Source organism: Astatotilapia calliptera, chromosome 7 (assembly GCF_964374335.1).
Source record: "Astatotilapia calliptera chromosome 7, fAstCal68.1, whole genome shotgun sequence".
NCBI classification, from domain to species: Eukaryota; Metazoa; Chordata; class Actinopteri; order Cichliformes; family Cichlidae; genus Astatotilapia; species Astatotilapia calliptera.
This window is the reverse complement of record NC_137428.1, coordinates 62,426,564-62,441,465: the sequence shown is the minus strand read 5'-3', so window position 1 is coordinate 62,441,465 and position 14,902 is coordinate 62,426,564. Positions and strand designations below refer to the sequence as shown.

General features: G+C 40.3%; 1 long non-coding RNA gene across 1 annotated transcript in view; it reads left to right on the top strand.

The window, feature by feature from the left end:
* LOC113026982 (uncharacterized) overlaps positions 1-14,594 on the top strand; it is a 140,872-nt gene extending 126,278 nt beyond the window's left edge. Inside the window, exon 4 of the long non-coding RNA XR_013910657.1 lies at positions 13,917-14,594. This is a non-coding gene — a long non-coding RNA (uncharacterized LOC113026982). The remainder of the gene's footprint in view (positions 1-13,916) is intronic.
* The last annotated feature ends 308 nt before the right edge of the window (positions 14,595-14,902 follow it).

Here is a 14,902-nt window from a genome sequence, read left to right as displayed (position 1 = left end):
GCAGGTACATTGGTACAGCACATGTGAGTGAAATTCTTGTGTGCGAGCTTCACAAGCAACAGAGTTGTGCAAAATACAATAATGTAAACAAGCAAAATACAAGAATGGCTACATCTGAAACTAATAAATATATGTACAATATATAATAGTATATGCATTTCTGGATGTGTATACTAAATATTTTTCTACGTGTGTGTGTGTGTGTGTACACACATTTTACAAATTAAATAGAGTAAACAATAAATAAAATATATAAAATAAAATATACAGAGTGAGACGTGCAAAACAGTGGCGTTACTGTACAGTATGGAGTGCATAATGTTAAAGTTCCAGTAGTGAAGCTGAGGTGTCTATGAAGTGTTCAGCAGTCTGATGGCCTGATGGAAAAAGCTGTCTCTCAGTCTGCTGGTACGGGACCGGATGCTGCAGAACCTCCTTCCTGATGGAAGTAGTCTGAACAGTTTATGGCTATGGCCATAAATCTGTGGAAGCTATGGCATAGCTTCCACAGATTTAGCAACATCAGCAAGTGGTGGAGGCCAGCAGGTGTATAAGGGAAAGGGGAGGCAAGAGGAGGAGAGACAGAGGCGGCCGCCAGTGTTGTGCCAAAAAGTGATTGCCTGCCAAAAACTGATTTCCAATGTTTCCGTGTATTTTTTTTTATGTGTAATATCTTTATGTATGTTGGTAAATAGACTTCGGTGAACAGCGTTTACAAAGGGATTATATATAGAATTAAAAAATTATCTGTTTTTTCAAGTATCTTTACAGCTCTGTGTTATTGTACTTACATTATAACCAATCCGGTCCTTTATCCTCACTTAAAATATTTTTACAGAACTATTGTCCTATTTGCTGCCATTTCTGCTGTCCTCTTGGCCAACTTACTCTTACAAAAGACATTTTTAATGTTAATGAGATTTTTTAACTGCATAAATAAAGGTTATATAAAGTTTTTGGCAAATACCGGAAATCACTTTTTGGCAGACAATCACTTTTTGGCACAACACCGCTCATAGTGGCAGAGCAACTGAACTTCAGGTAAGAAGTTATGACCTGCTGTCTATCTGTGCCAGATATAAACCAAGTTTAGTTGCAGTTTGTTTTCGTTGTGCTGACTTTTTACAGTCGCTTAGAATAACTGGTACTGCGTACTAGCTAGCATGACAGAGTTTATATCAAATCAAATCAAATCACTTTTATTGTCACATCACATGTGCAGGTACATTGGTACAGCACATGTGAGTGAAATTCTTGTGTGCGAGCTTCACAAGCAACAGAGTTGTGCAAAATACAATAATGTAAACAAGCAAAATACAAGAATGGCTACATCTGAAACTAATAAATATATGTACAATATATAATAGTATATGCATTTCTGGATGTGTATACTAAATATTTTTCTACGTACGTGTGTGTGTGTGTGTGTGTGTGTGTGTGTATACACATATTTTACAAATTAAATAGAGTAAACAATAAATAAAATATATAAAATAAAATATACAGAGTTGAGACATGTGCAAAACAGTGGCATTACTGTACAGTATGGAGTGCATAATGTTAAAGTTCCAGTAGTGAAGCTGAGGTGTCTATGACGTGTTCAGCAGTCTGATGGCCTGGTGGAAGAAGCTGTCTCTCAGTCTGCTGGTACGGGACCGGATGCTGCAGAACCTCCTTCCTGATGGAAGTAGTCTGAACAGTTTATGGCTGGGGTGACTGGAGTCCTTGATGATCCTCCCCGCTTTCCTCAGGCACCGCTTCCTGTAGATGTCTTGGAGGGAGGGAAGCTCACCTCCAATTATCCGTTCAGAGCACCACACTACTCGCTGGAGAGCTTTGCGGTTGTAAGCAGTGCTGTTGCCGTACCAGGTGGTGATGCATCGAGTGAGGATGCTCTCAATGGCACAGTGATAGAAGGTCCTGAGGATGCGGGGGCTCATGCCGAATCTTTTCAGTCTCCTGAGAAAGAAGAGGCGCTGCTGCGCCTTCTTCACTGTTTTGTTTGTGTGTACTGACCACGTAAGATCCTCAGCCAGATGTACACCAAGGAACCGGAAGCTGCTCACTCTCTCCACAGCAGCGCCGTTGATGGTGATGGGGGTGTGTACTTCTCTGCACCTCCGGAAGTCCACTATCAACTCCTTTGTCTTTGCGACGTTGAGGGTGAGATGGTTGTCTTGACACCAGTGGGTCAGGGCGCTGACCTCCTCCCTGTAAGCTGTCTCATCACCATTGGTGATAAGACCCACCACTGTAGTGTCGTCCGCAAACTTCACAATGATGTTGGAGTTGTTAGTGGCTGTGCAGTCGTAGGTGTAGAGTGAGTAGAGGAGAGGGCTCAGTACACACCCCTGTGGAGCACCAGTGTTCAGTGTGATGGGGGATGAGGTGATGCTGCCCAGTCTGACCACTTGGCGTCTGTCAGACAGGAAGTTAAGGATTCAGCTGCAGAGGGAGCTGCTCAGTCCTAGATCCTGCAGTTTCCTGTCCAGCTTCGAGGGAACGATGGTATTGAATGTTGAGCTGTAATCTACAAACAGCATTCTCACATACGTGTCTCTCTTATATACTGCTGGGCGGGTGCTATGAAGTTACTGATAGTAAATTTTATTTTATGCTTAAGGTTAGTTTTTCAAACTCCTCAAAATCTTAACAAATTGTGCCAATCCTTACATGTTGCACCAGGCTGATTTATCATCAAAAGTGGAGAAGTCTCTGACAGAGGAGACAGAAGAGCAGCAGAGAGAGATGGAGATGGAGAGATGACTTTATGTCATCCATGAGGGATGCATTTGACAAATGTTTCACATATTATAGCCCAACAAGTTACTTATAGCAATTTTAATACGAGCAATCAGTTTTTGGCAAATACCGGAAATCACTTTTTGGCAGACAATCACTTTTTGGCACAACACCGGCTATTGCAGTTAATAATACAACAGCTTCTTGCCATTTTTTGTGTTTCTTTTTATCGCTGTGTAACTGAGTTCAATTGAAAGCCTGCATGTGCTAGTACCTCTTGCCACAAGTTCCCAGAATCCTTTGCGGTCTTACCCCTGAATGACGTCACATTTTTGGTGGGCCGGTCTCTAGTCAAAATGCCCAGGCCGATTTTTTGTCCCAGTCCAGCCCTGTCTGTGTTTTGCAGTTATGCAGTCCAGCCAAATGCTCATTCATAGAAAAGGCCCTTTTGTGACCCACTTGTTGGTTAGCATTTTTTAAACTTCTATTTATGGGCAGACATTTTCTTTGGCACTGGAGGGCGATAATGTTTTTGGTGTGTATATTTTTTGCTCAGGAAAGAGGTTTTCATTCTCAAGTGCCCTTTGAGATCCATCTGTTTTGTTAGTTGTCTGACAGACAGAAGATCTCTGCCTGATTCTCAGCTTAGGATAGTTCAGCTGTATTGGAGTCTGAAGCAGTCACACACATCTGTTTAGATACATGGATGTCTGCTTTTGTCTTGGGGAATGGTTAGTACAGAGATAGATGGTTAATAACATCGAGGGACTGACCAGTGAAGAAAAGACAAGATTAGTATTTCTGTTCTGGTCTGTGCCTGGCTGGAGTTGCTGTGCAGTCTGGCTTTTACTCTCTGTTTATGATTTTGGCTGTGTGGGTTGTGTGTTTGTGTCTGGATAACAGCAGGACCCAGAGGCTTGAGCGTGATAGAGAGGTTAACCAAAGTATAGCCAGAGGGATAGAGTCTGGGTTTGTGGAGTAAAGTGTTATGATGGTTTGTGTTATCTGGACTGACAACCCAAAAGCTCATGAGATGTAACCCTCGGGGGGCTGAGGGATGTGTGTGCCGCGAGGCCTGTTTGCCTTATGTATATGACATGGGGAAGTGTCAGGGACAGTTAAAAGGTGTTGGGTGAACATGAAAACACTTCAAACCTTAGTCAAGCACCCTCCTGGAACTTCTTAGACCCCCATCTGTTTTTGTTCTGCACACCAGCAAACAGAAACAGACATGCAGTGGCGTAAAAATGCGTAAAAGGCAACTGCATTAAATTGTCTGTGAGACGAAGCTTTCCAGAGAGAGTAATGAAAGAAATTGAGAATGGCACCAATAGCCCATGCAAATGATTCTAGTGGTCTATAGTGGGTGCTAATGCAACCTACAGGTCATCATTAGGCTGTTGTGATGGGAAACCTGAAGGCAATTAAAAGTCTACAGTTCTCCAGACAGTGGTGAGTCACTGGTGATAGAGTTGAAGCTTAACAGTAACCAGTCCTTGTGACTCAAACAAATTTGGCTTCGAGTGAGATTTTGTTAATGTGATAGAGTTGTTTGGAAGGTCTGCACAGTTTGTGGTACTTTCTTCCTTTTGATACGTCCCTTTGTGGCATTTTTTGTGATTCAGCATTGCTCACGGTGATGACAAGTGGACATTTGTTTTTTATGCTGATTTGACTGGGAAAGGCACTGACTACACTGGGTTTGCTTTCTGCTCACAATAAGAGAACCAAGCTGGCATGGTAAATATGAAGCAGGGACATCTGTTGTGGTTGTTTATTTACATTGCAAGGAAGTGACAAACTACTTTATCCTTTCCTCTGTTGACTTTACTAGTTTATTTTGTTCAATCAATACTTTTATACCATCCCTGCTTCTTTGAACCACTATTAGCTTTTTATTTTTTCCACTCTCATTTGCCATTTTATTGCCAGATGGAACTTGAATGCTGAACACATACTATATGGAAACAGTGCAGAGTCAGACAGTCTGTCGAGAGATTACAACAGCTGTATCACGCTATTAATAAAAATATCATAAGGTTTAATGAATCAGTTCTCATCAGAGATGAGTCAAACGCCTGATATCTTTTAATTAGATGAAAGCCATGTAATGTCTGAATCAGCAGCAGGTTGACTGTACAATACTGAGGTGAAGGTGTTTGAAAGTGTAGTGTTCACAGTGGGTGGTGTGTCTGTCTGCATCCTTTATGACTCTGATTCATTACCAAATCATAACAGAAAGTGAGTGAAGATTTTCCACAGGCAGTCATTACTGTGGGTACCATTATATGTTTGAGTTCAAATCTACTGGAAAATACACATCACCTTTCTTTATAAGTTATATTAGCACACTGATACTCATGAGTACACCGTGCTAGTACTTGGTTGGACCCTGTTTTGTTTTCAGGACAAAACAGACGAGTTCTTCATTTCATAGATTCAACAAAGTGTTGGATATACTTTTGCACATTTGCACATCCATCATGCAAGCTAAATCCCTAAGGAGCTCAATTTGATTGAGATCTGGTGTCTGTGGAGGCCATTTGAGTACTGAGAAATTACTTCATATTCAAGAAATCTGTTTGAGATGATTTAAGCTTTGTGACATGCAACAAATGCGCTTTTGCAAACAAGGTTTGGACATAGTAAGCAAGAATATTCAAGCAGGCTATGGCATTTTAAAAAAGCTCAGTTGCTACAAAGCAGCCTAAATTGTGCCTAGAAATGATACCCCACACCTGGCAGATGTCCTGTTGGTCACGACAGATGGCGCCCCTCCCTGAGCCTGATTCTGCGGTAGTTTTTCCTTCCCTCTGTCACCAAAGTGCTTGCTCATGAGGGATTGTATGATTGTTGGGTTTTTCTCTGTATGTATTATTGTAGGATCTACCTCTGAAATGTTCTCAGTTTTTGTTTAACAGTAATGCAAGAAATATGGTTCCCGTCAGCTTGGCTTTATGGGCCTTTGGGCTGCCTGAACTGCAGTTGTAGTCATATGAAAAGGTATTTCTTTCCTTCATCTGAGGGCCGCACCTATGCTTTCCTGACTTGGGTGGCATTGTTTGGTGTTGGGAGAAAATCTGTTACGGCCTCTCTCTTTCTCCTTTCCTTCTCTTTCGCTTGGGGTAACCTTTTGCTCTGTCCTGGGATGGTGAGGGGACAGGTCTACGGTGTTATTTTTGTGCCACTATTCTGAGCGCACGTAAAAAAACATTGCAGGTGCAAGTGTTGCATTTTGAGAAGAAATTTATTTATTTACATCCAATTTACAAACGGCTGGGTGCAAGATTTGACTATTTTCACTGTGAGTACGTTGTCATTCAAACCAAGGTAAGTCAGCTGGAGTGCATCGAGTGTAATAGCCATGGTTCACACCCTACTACAGTTGATGTTATACATTTATTAATGAACTGCTAAAATCTCGTTGTCATATTATGTGCCCATAATTGTAAAGTTGATGCAAATTACCACATTGATAATCGGGCAAGATACATTTCATAGGCAGGCTTCCCTACAGTTGTGCGAAAGAATTAGCAAATCGTTACATAGCACGTATGTCTGCAAAGTCACTCCATTCGATGTTTGTTCACAATTTCTATAACCTCCGAGACCACCAACGATAATATAGAACTTACCGGAATGAAAATGTCCGGTAAGTTAAGTGATATCTAGAGATGGAAGTGAACTGGATATCAACTCGTCTCACGGCTGTTGTGTGTGCTTTCGCTCCTTTGTGGGTTGCGCTTTGTTTGGACCCAGAAAATGGCGCATCAGGCCAAAATCCTTTCCACGCCCACCCCCGTGACATCACGCTCCAAAGCCGTATAGCAGCCCCTCTTGCTCAGTTTTTGCATTTGCGCTTGCTCGCAATGTGTTGCTTCCGCTCTCAACATTTCTGCCCAAGTGCGTTCAACTGTGCTACAAAACCAGCCAATCACAGACTTGGATGGAAAAAAACTCTGATTGGCTGTTTTGGTCTCCAATCAGCCTCGTTTGAGTTTTGGACGAAATGCATTCTGGGATATTGCATTTCGTCATTTTGAGTTGATTGGAGACCAAAACAGCCAATCAGATTTTGTTTGCATCCAAGTCTGTGATTGGCTGGTTTTGTGGCACAAATATAACGGTGTACAGAAAGAGTTAAACGCGCACGGGCAGAAAAGTTGAGAGCGCAAGCAACATATTTCGAGCAAGCGCAAATGCAAAAACTGAGCGAGAGGGGCTGCTATTGTGTGTGTGTGTATGGATGATAGCAAACACTGAAATACACTTTTTGCACGCAGCAATGAATTTTGTTCACTCAAATTTAGCTTTTCTTCGCTCAAAATAAATTTCTTCTCAAAATGCAACACTTGTACCTGCAAATTATTTTTAAGTGCGCTCAGAATAGTGGCACAAAAATAACGCCATACAGGTCTGGGTGATCTTGTGCCACTGAGCGTGTGCCCCAGCACCCTGGTTATGCCGCCTAGTGTCCTTCCTGTGCTTTGGATCTGTTTCTTGGCTTGTGCAGTGCTGTGGCCTCCTCTTGTTGGGTGTCTGTGCTGCCTGGATACGACTAGGATGTGCTGTCTGTGTCTTTGGTTCTGGTGCAGACTTTCCTACTTGAAAAAAATGACAAACGAAATGTAAGAAATATGTGGATTATATATATGGATTCCTTAATTTTATTTTTAGTTACCTTAAACAGTTGTTCTTACTCTGGATGTTAGAAGTCCTAAAGAAATAGAAAAAGAAAACCTGGGGAATGAAGGATTAAAGCAAACATCAATCACAGACATGCAGTATGGTGTCACAAGTTCATAAGGAGGTCATAAACCAGTAAGGTTAGCACTCCAGTTTTTAAAGACCCTGATACACTCAGAAACAGTCATGGATGTGGACACACATGCGGTTCTGTTTATGCTACATTGTGTGCCTCCGCAGTGCACTTGTGCAGTCATAAATCGTTGGCTGCACATGGACATCTGTGCCTAACTAACATGAACATGAAATTTAGTATAATTTTACATTTACCCTGGCCCTCTTATTACAGTTGCTTTACCTACTGTAATCAAAGCTTGGTTCCAAACCTCAGATTTTCTGCCCACATACCACATATTTTCAGAAAATTCACATTACTTGATTTGACCCCGGCTAGAAAATCAGTCAACCAGTCGGTGCTTGGTTTGTGAGCATTATTGTCATGCTTAACAAATACCAACAAGGAAATGGGAACAAGCCAGAATGTGACTGGGATATATATTTGGGATATAGCCTACGTGACAAATTATGGTATGTGCAGATAATTTTGAGTTATCACAGAGGAGAAAAACATGGGTGGACAAATAACATAATGGATCCATTCTGGTGTCTCAGTTATTTATGATAGTTTGCTGGCTTACAGAGATTCAGAATCCTGACACTCCTAAATCAAGTGTGGCCATTATTGATATATTTTCTACACCTGTGCTTTTCTTGCTGTGACATGCCAGAATGTCTCATGCATTAAGTCACATAATCCTGTTGTGGCGGAAAAACATGTTTGCATAGTGTCTCTCTAAAACATTATGTTTGAGTTTCATATATCATGCTCTTTTATGATGTGATTGTGTTTCCTCACAGAGTAAAAGGCAAATAGTGTGTTTCAACTCTACTTGAGAACTTAAAGTGCTTTATACAGCATGTCTCATTCACACAAGCACGTTCTACAGCAAAGTGCTTTTTATCTAACAATCACACTAGACGCGTGGATATATGCAAATTATCTTTGTGTGATATAAACTAGGTCAAAATGAAATATGTGCAGTTGTTAAAAATACAGATTTGTTTTTTAACATCTCTTTTTTTAAACCATGCCCTCTAAGTCCCCTGGCTCTCACATTGACTGTTTGGATTGAATATAGCAGTATTTGGCCTTCATAATACAGCAACACTCCAGTAGAGCTTCCCCCTCCTGAATTCACTGGTAAATGTTTACCTTCACACTCCAACATGCTGGGGTGGTCCCAGAGCACAAGGTTAATGGGCATAAATTGCAAGCGCCCAGCTGTGTGTATATTCAGATGTAAACACAAAAACACAGAAGTGCAGGGATGTGGTAGCACATTCATATGTCCAGCACTGGTAATGTGCAGAAAACAATAATGACAATATTAATGTGGCAGAAATCCAAAATTATATTTAAAATAGCTGAGTGCTGTGTTACCTTCTACAGTGAAGATGGTCATAATTCAAATAGAACTGCTGTTTTGTGATGCAGTATGTGGCACAGATGTTCATGAACTCCCACTAGACGTGTTCAAATCCATTTATTATGGCTCACTGTGTATGAATGTTTGGATAGTATTTCTGAGAATGTGCCTGAGCCTAATTCTCAGAATAAATCTTTTTTTTTATTCACTCTTTTATTGTACTTGTAAATTTATTTATTTTTACAAACTGCTCTCTTTTTTATATGATATAGTCAAGCACTTGGAAAAAGGGGTACCTTACAAGTTTGATCACTCACTACAAGCCTTTTTAGGGCCTGCTTGGGTCCTCTTACCCAAAGACAGTTAACTGGGTCACACCTTCAATTAGTCTATGATCCTTAGTCTATATGTGGTATTTATCTAATTCAAAAAACAGCATTAATAAACTTCTGAATGTTATTACAGCAGAAGAGAAACTCTAGCCTCAAATATTCCACATTGTGATCTTGCTAAGCATGCATTTTTGACACGTTTTAATAGGCAATTGATTATGAGGATCATTTCATATGTACTTTAAGCTCATCTTGCATTTATTGAATGACCAGCGAGAGCTGGTTGACCTGTTTAATTTTCAACATAAAGTAAAGGTAATTAAGTAAGTAAAATTTTATTTATAAAATATGCTAGCCACTGTTGCAAAACCTTTAGTCTCCTTTCGTTCTTTTCTTGTATGCTAAGGACCCTTGACAAGGTAATATGCAACTGAATTAGCAACAGTGTTGCAGTCGCGATTAAAAGTTTAAGACCACTTGAAAAATGGCAAAAAAAACCCCAGCTTTAACGTGCAACAAGAAAAAATGGGAGTGAGACAAAACATTTTTTTGAGCATGCAATTTATGGAAAACAATGCTTAAACTGCAACAGGCTGCTTTACAGCTTATCAAAAGTTTAGGACCACACCTCCAAAAAAACCTGTTCCATGAACTCAGTAATGAGTAGCTCCACTGTTATTGTTCATCACTTCAAAAATTCGTTGTGGCATGCTTTTTTTTTTTTTTTTTTTTTTTGCCTGTCCCATTTGGTTCTTTAGCCGTCAGAATTGTTGTCAAGGATACCCAATGGATTTACTTTGCTAAATGGATCATCACGGCCTTGCCGTATTGGTCCATTTGATCGACCTTTGTTGTTATTATTTATTTTATTTTATTTTCAGTTGTTACAGACGGGACAGACATGACTGAGGGATAGGAAAGGGAGAAAGAAAGAGGAAGGAAAAGAAAAACAGAAGGGAAGAGGGACAGTGAGAAAGGGCACTTAAAAAGAGAAAGAAGAAAAAAAAATCTCCTGGATCACCTGTTGAGAGAAAAAGAAGAGAAAACAAGCAAAAAAAACTGAGCAACATACAAAGCACAACACCATCACGTTAATGTAGCTAAGTGTAAACAGCAGTAAATACTAAATATTGAATGTTGTTGTGTAGCAAGCAGGACCGACAGCGCACAATGTGCTTGGAAATAGCAGCCAATAGAGGTGTAGTGTATGTCTATGAACAGTGAACACCCGTGTGCACACCTGTGTGGATCAGCGCGCTTGTATTCAAAAGGTTTCCCCATGTAATGGTCTGCTAGAGGATGTAGAGAGCCATAGCCCTGTCCCCCAGGGCATGAAGCAGGCATGGAGGAGATCCAGGCCCCAGACATCCAGAGGCCCCAGAGTGCGAGAGCCCAAGGAGGACCATCGAAGGGGCATCCGTGCCACCCTCCTGGGAAGAGCTGAGAAGAGCCCCAGATGTGGCATGCTTGATGCAAGCGTTTCCACGAGGTAAAGGGAAATGTTTCTCCAAATGGTGAACAGGGCCACACGAAGGGCAACTTCCCTTGTTATCCATCCCCAAAGGTTCTCAATTGGATTTAGATCAGGAGAACATGCAGGATGGTCCAAGAGAGTGATGCTATTCTCCTGGAAGAAGTCCCTTGTCCTTGTGTATTGTGTATTGTATTGTCCTGTTGAAAAACCTAGTCATTACCACACAGACGGTGCCCTCAGTCATGATGGATGCTCTCTGCAACACCTGGACATAGCTAGCGACCGTTTGATGCACCTGCACCTCCTGGAGCTCCATTGTTCCACTGAAGGAAAAAGCCCCCCAGACCATTATGGCGCCCCCTTCCACTGTAGAGCATTATTGAAAACATCTCAGGTGGGATATTCTTGTCATCCCAGTAACATTGGAAACCATCAGGACCATCAAGGTTACAATATTTTTTTCATCAGAGAATAAAACTTTCTTCTACCTTTCAAATTCCTCTGTTTGGTGCTCTCTTGCAAAATCCAAACAGTCAGTTCTGTGTCAGATGAGGCCTTTGAAGACGTTTTTTGTTTTTAAAGCCCTTTAGGCTCAGATGCTGTCTAATGGTTATGCAGGTGGCACCAGTTACGACCTTAATTTGGGTTGAGGATCGCCCAGTGTCTTGACAGACAGCCAATTGGATCATCTGGCTCAGTGCTGGTGAATTTTTTGGGGATCTTCCACTTGACTGTTTTGTTCCGTGACCCTGAAGATCATTTAAGAAATTCCAAATGACTGTCTTACTGCGTCCCACCTCAGCAGCGACAGCACTGCGAGAGTCCCCGCTTATGCAATAACCTGACCACGTTCAAAAACGGAAAGTTTTTTTGCCTTTGCCATCAGAACATCATGACAGTCTGGCTACCTGACAGAAAATGATAATGAATTCACATTTTTGTACAGATTTGGCCTTTTAAAGACATGTGGTCCTAAACTTTTGATCAGCTGTAAAACAGCCTGTTTCAGTTTAAGCGTTGTTTTCAGTAAATTGCATGCTAAAAAAATGTTTTGTCTCACTCCCATTTCTTTTTGTTGCATCTTGAAGCTCTACTTGGAACCTTCTTAAGATCCAACCATGAAAAATGGTTGAATAATGCATGAAAAATAAGATTTTCTGGCCATTTTACAAGTGGTCTTAAACTTTTGATTTGGACTGTATGTGACTACTTAGAAGACTTAATCAGGAGCCTTACAGCAGCATTCTGAACAACCTGTAGAGGTCCAGCATAATCTTTGGTAAGATGAGTAAATAATGATTTAAATTTATCCAGGTGTTATGAAATAAAGGCATGAATAATAATTTCCATTTAACAGTGTGGAACTCAACTTGCAATAAAGTGATAAAAGCAAGAGCGAAGCAGAGCGCAGTTGCAGAAGAGCAAAGAGGGAGTTGAGTAAAAAATTACTTCAAGGTTAATAGAATCTACATACCTATACGAGGACTTAGTAACTTAGAAACATCTTGAGGCTTAAAAAAGATATACAATTTAATGTCATCTGCATAGCAGTGATAACAAATGTCTTTAAACTGTCTCAAAATGTGCTGAACATGGAGCAAATGTACCAGAAACAGAAATTGCAGACAGACTGAAAGACATTTTTCAATAAAGATGCAGGTAACATGTCAAGAAGGCATGTGGATACTTTCATTGAGTCAACTAATTTGATCAGTTCATGTAAAGAAACAGGTTTAAAAAAAAAAAAAGAATAATAATTACCTTTTAAAATAACAGGCTAACTGAAGGACACTTTTTTCTACACAGGAAATTTGCAACATTTTCTGAATCTTCTTTTGAAAATAAAAAATGGCACGGCAGGTGAATGGTGTTAAATAACACCTTAGGATTGTCTGTGCTCTTTGAAACTAGTTTTGAAAAATAGTTACTCATCTCATCTTTGGCTGAAATGGTAAAAGAAACTAAGAGGTCCTTTAAATGAAGGAGCCGAACGAGTAAACGTGTTGAGCTCCACGCACACTGAACAAAATGCTTTAAACAACCAATACTTTTTATTTATCTAAGGGAAGGAATGTTTATGTGTCATCATATTCATGTCTGCTTTTTCTCAATATGTGAGCGCCTGCTCTTTGAATGTTTGGTCTTAGTAAGCACCCTGCATTGTTGGATGATCAACTCTGTGTTTCATGGGGTGGGGGATACAGCTTTGTGAGTCATGTTTACAAAAAAAAGCATGGTTTCCCAAACTTAGTCAGCAATCACAGACAAGAAAAAGAACATATTATTCTCTGTGGGGTTGCTGAGAGAACCCACACCCACCAATGAAATGTGAATTATATTATCTGTATAAATAGACACATACGCGCACACATAGCTGGGAAAAACAGACGTGAGTACATTACTCACAGTTGTCTCTTTGTTCTTTGAGTCTTTTTCTTTTATTCTTGTCAGGTTGATGCCACATGTGGCGTAGCTTTGAACCTGTGTAGGATTAAGCGTGTCTGTCTGGCTGGAGTCATCTGAAAGCAGGGCATAGCACTGCTGGGGCATCTGACTTTTGCTGCTTTTCAGTCAGAACACAGTTTTTCCATATATTAATGTAATGAACACAGTATTATCAGCTTTTCAGTAACATTTCCACATCATGAACATTTTTGTGTAAATATGTGATAACTGGTAAAGAAAATTCAACTGTGGAGTTGAGTAGATTATTCCCTATGAATTAAGCATTATTGTTAAAATATTTAGTATGCTGGATATGGATGAAAAAGGTATATCGGTTTCATTCAGGCTTCTATATCTTATAATCTTCCTGTCTTTAACCATGTTGCCAGGTTTAGACAATCATGCTGAAAAATATAGCTCCCTCTAAGCATCTTTGTTTAATTCTTTCCAGAAGGTGAAAGAAGGCCTTTCTTGGTAAATCTTTCATGATTTTAGAAGAAATAAACAGTAAACACTGTGAAGAAGTAAACAAAACTGTAATAAAAGTGCTGTAGAGGAAGCTTTAATTAAGCACTGGTTGTTATTTTTTTTTATTTCCAAATGAAAGTGGAAAGCTGCTCTGATATCAAAGGCAATCACAATGGAAAACAAAAAAATGAATAAAAATAGAAATACCCTCATTCTTTTCCAAGACCACAGATTGGCATTTTATGAACTGTATTTACACTCGACTCTCTCTTTTGTTTATAGGTAGTGGTGTCTCTTGAAGCCTGACAGCATATGATGCCAGTAAGTGCTACCACATACCTTGTTTGATGACTCAAGAAGAAAATGTGTGCTCTGGATATGCTCAGTAGTAGTAGTGTGACACAAACCCCGTTTTTTTTCACGAGATTCTGCAGCGTTTGATATAAAAATTTCTCCCATGGGTAAATTTTGACTTTTCGTCTTTTCGTCTACCTCTCCCACATGTTAACGCCCATCTTTGACCACAGCCAATAGGGGATAATGCATGGTTGATGCTTTGCCCCTCCCTGTGAGATGTAAATCTTGTTTTTCTCTGCTGACCACCACGATCCCAGGAAAAGACAACAGTCTTCCAAATGACACGGTTGTAGACTTCCGATTACAGCCCTGGCACTTACTCTACCAATGTGTAAACACATGATGGAGAGACACAGAGCGAAAGAGACAGAGAGAGGGACACAGGGAGACAGAAAAGAGATGTGCTGCTGCACGTGGACTGCTTTTTGTTTGAATGTAGATGGTTAGAAGAGCTGGATGCCTTTACTTAAGCTGTCTCACTGCACGAGACTGGTTTCTCAGAGCTTGAGTGGATTATTAAACAATAGGCATAGCTCATTCATTTTAGCCAGATGCCATCAAATTTTCTTTTCATTTGTCCCCTTGGTAAAAGCAGGAACACTTCAGTCTGCACATTTTCATCCATGCAACGTTAGTTTTATGTGATAGATATATATTTCTGAATCATATCCATACAAATTTTTATTACAGTAGTTTCAGCCACAAATCGTCTTTGTGATCCTGTGGCCTGTGAGAAGACAGTCCTAGCTTTGGGTTCATCTTGGCCTTCTGACCAAAAGTGTGATAATTTTAGACTCTAGTCTCTCACATGGTCTGGAGCAAGGACGGCATTTTGGAAATAAACTTGGAATTTAGCTTAATTGCAGTTTACAGATTTAGGAGGGGCAGCGTTCTCTTCTTTATTTTCTTGC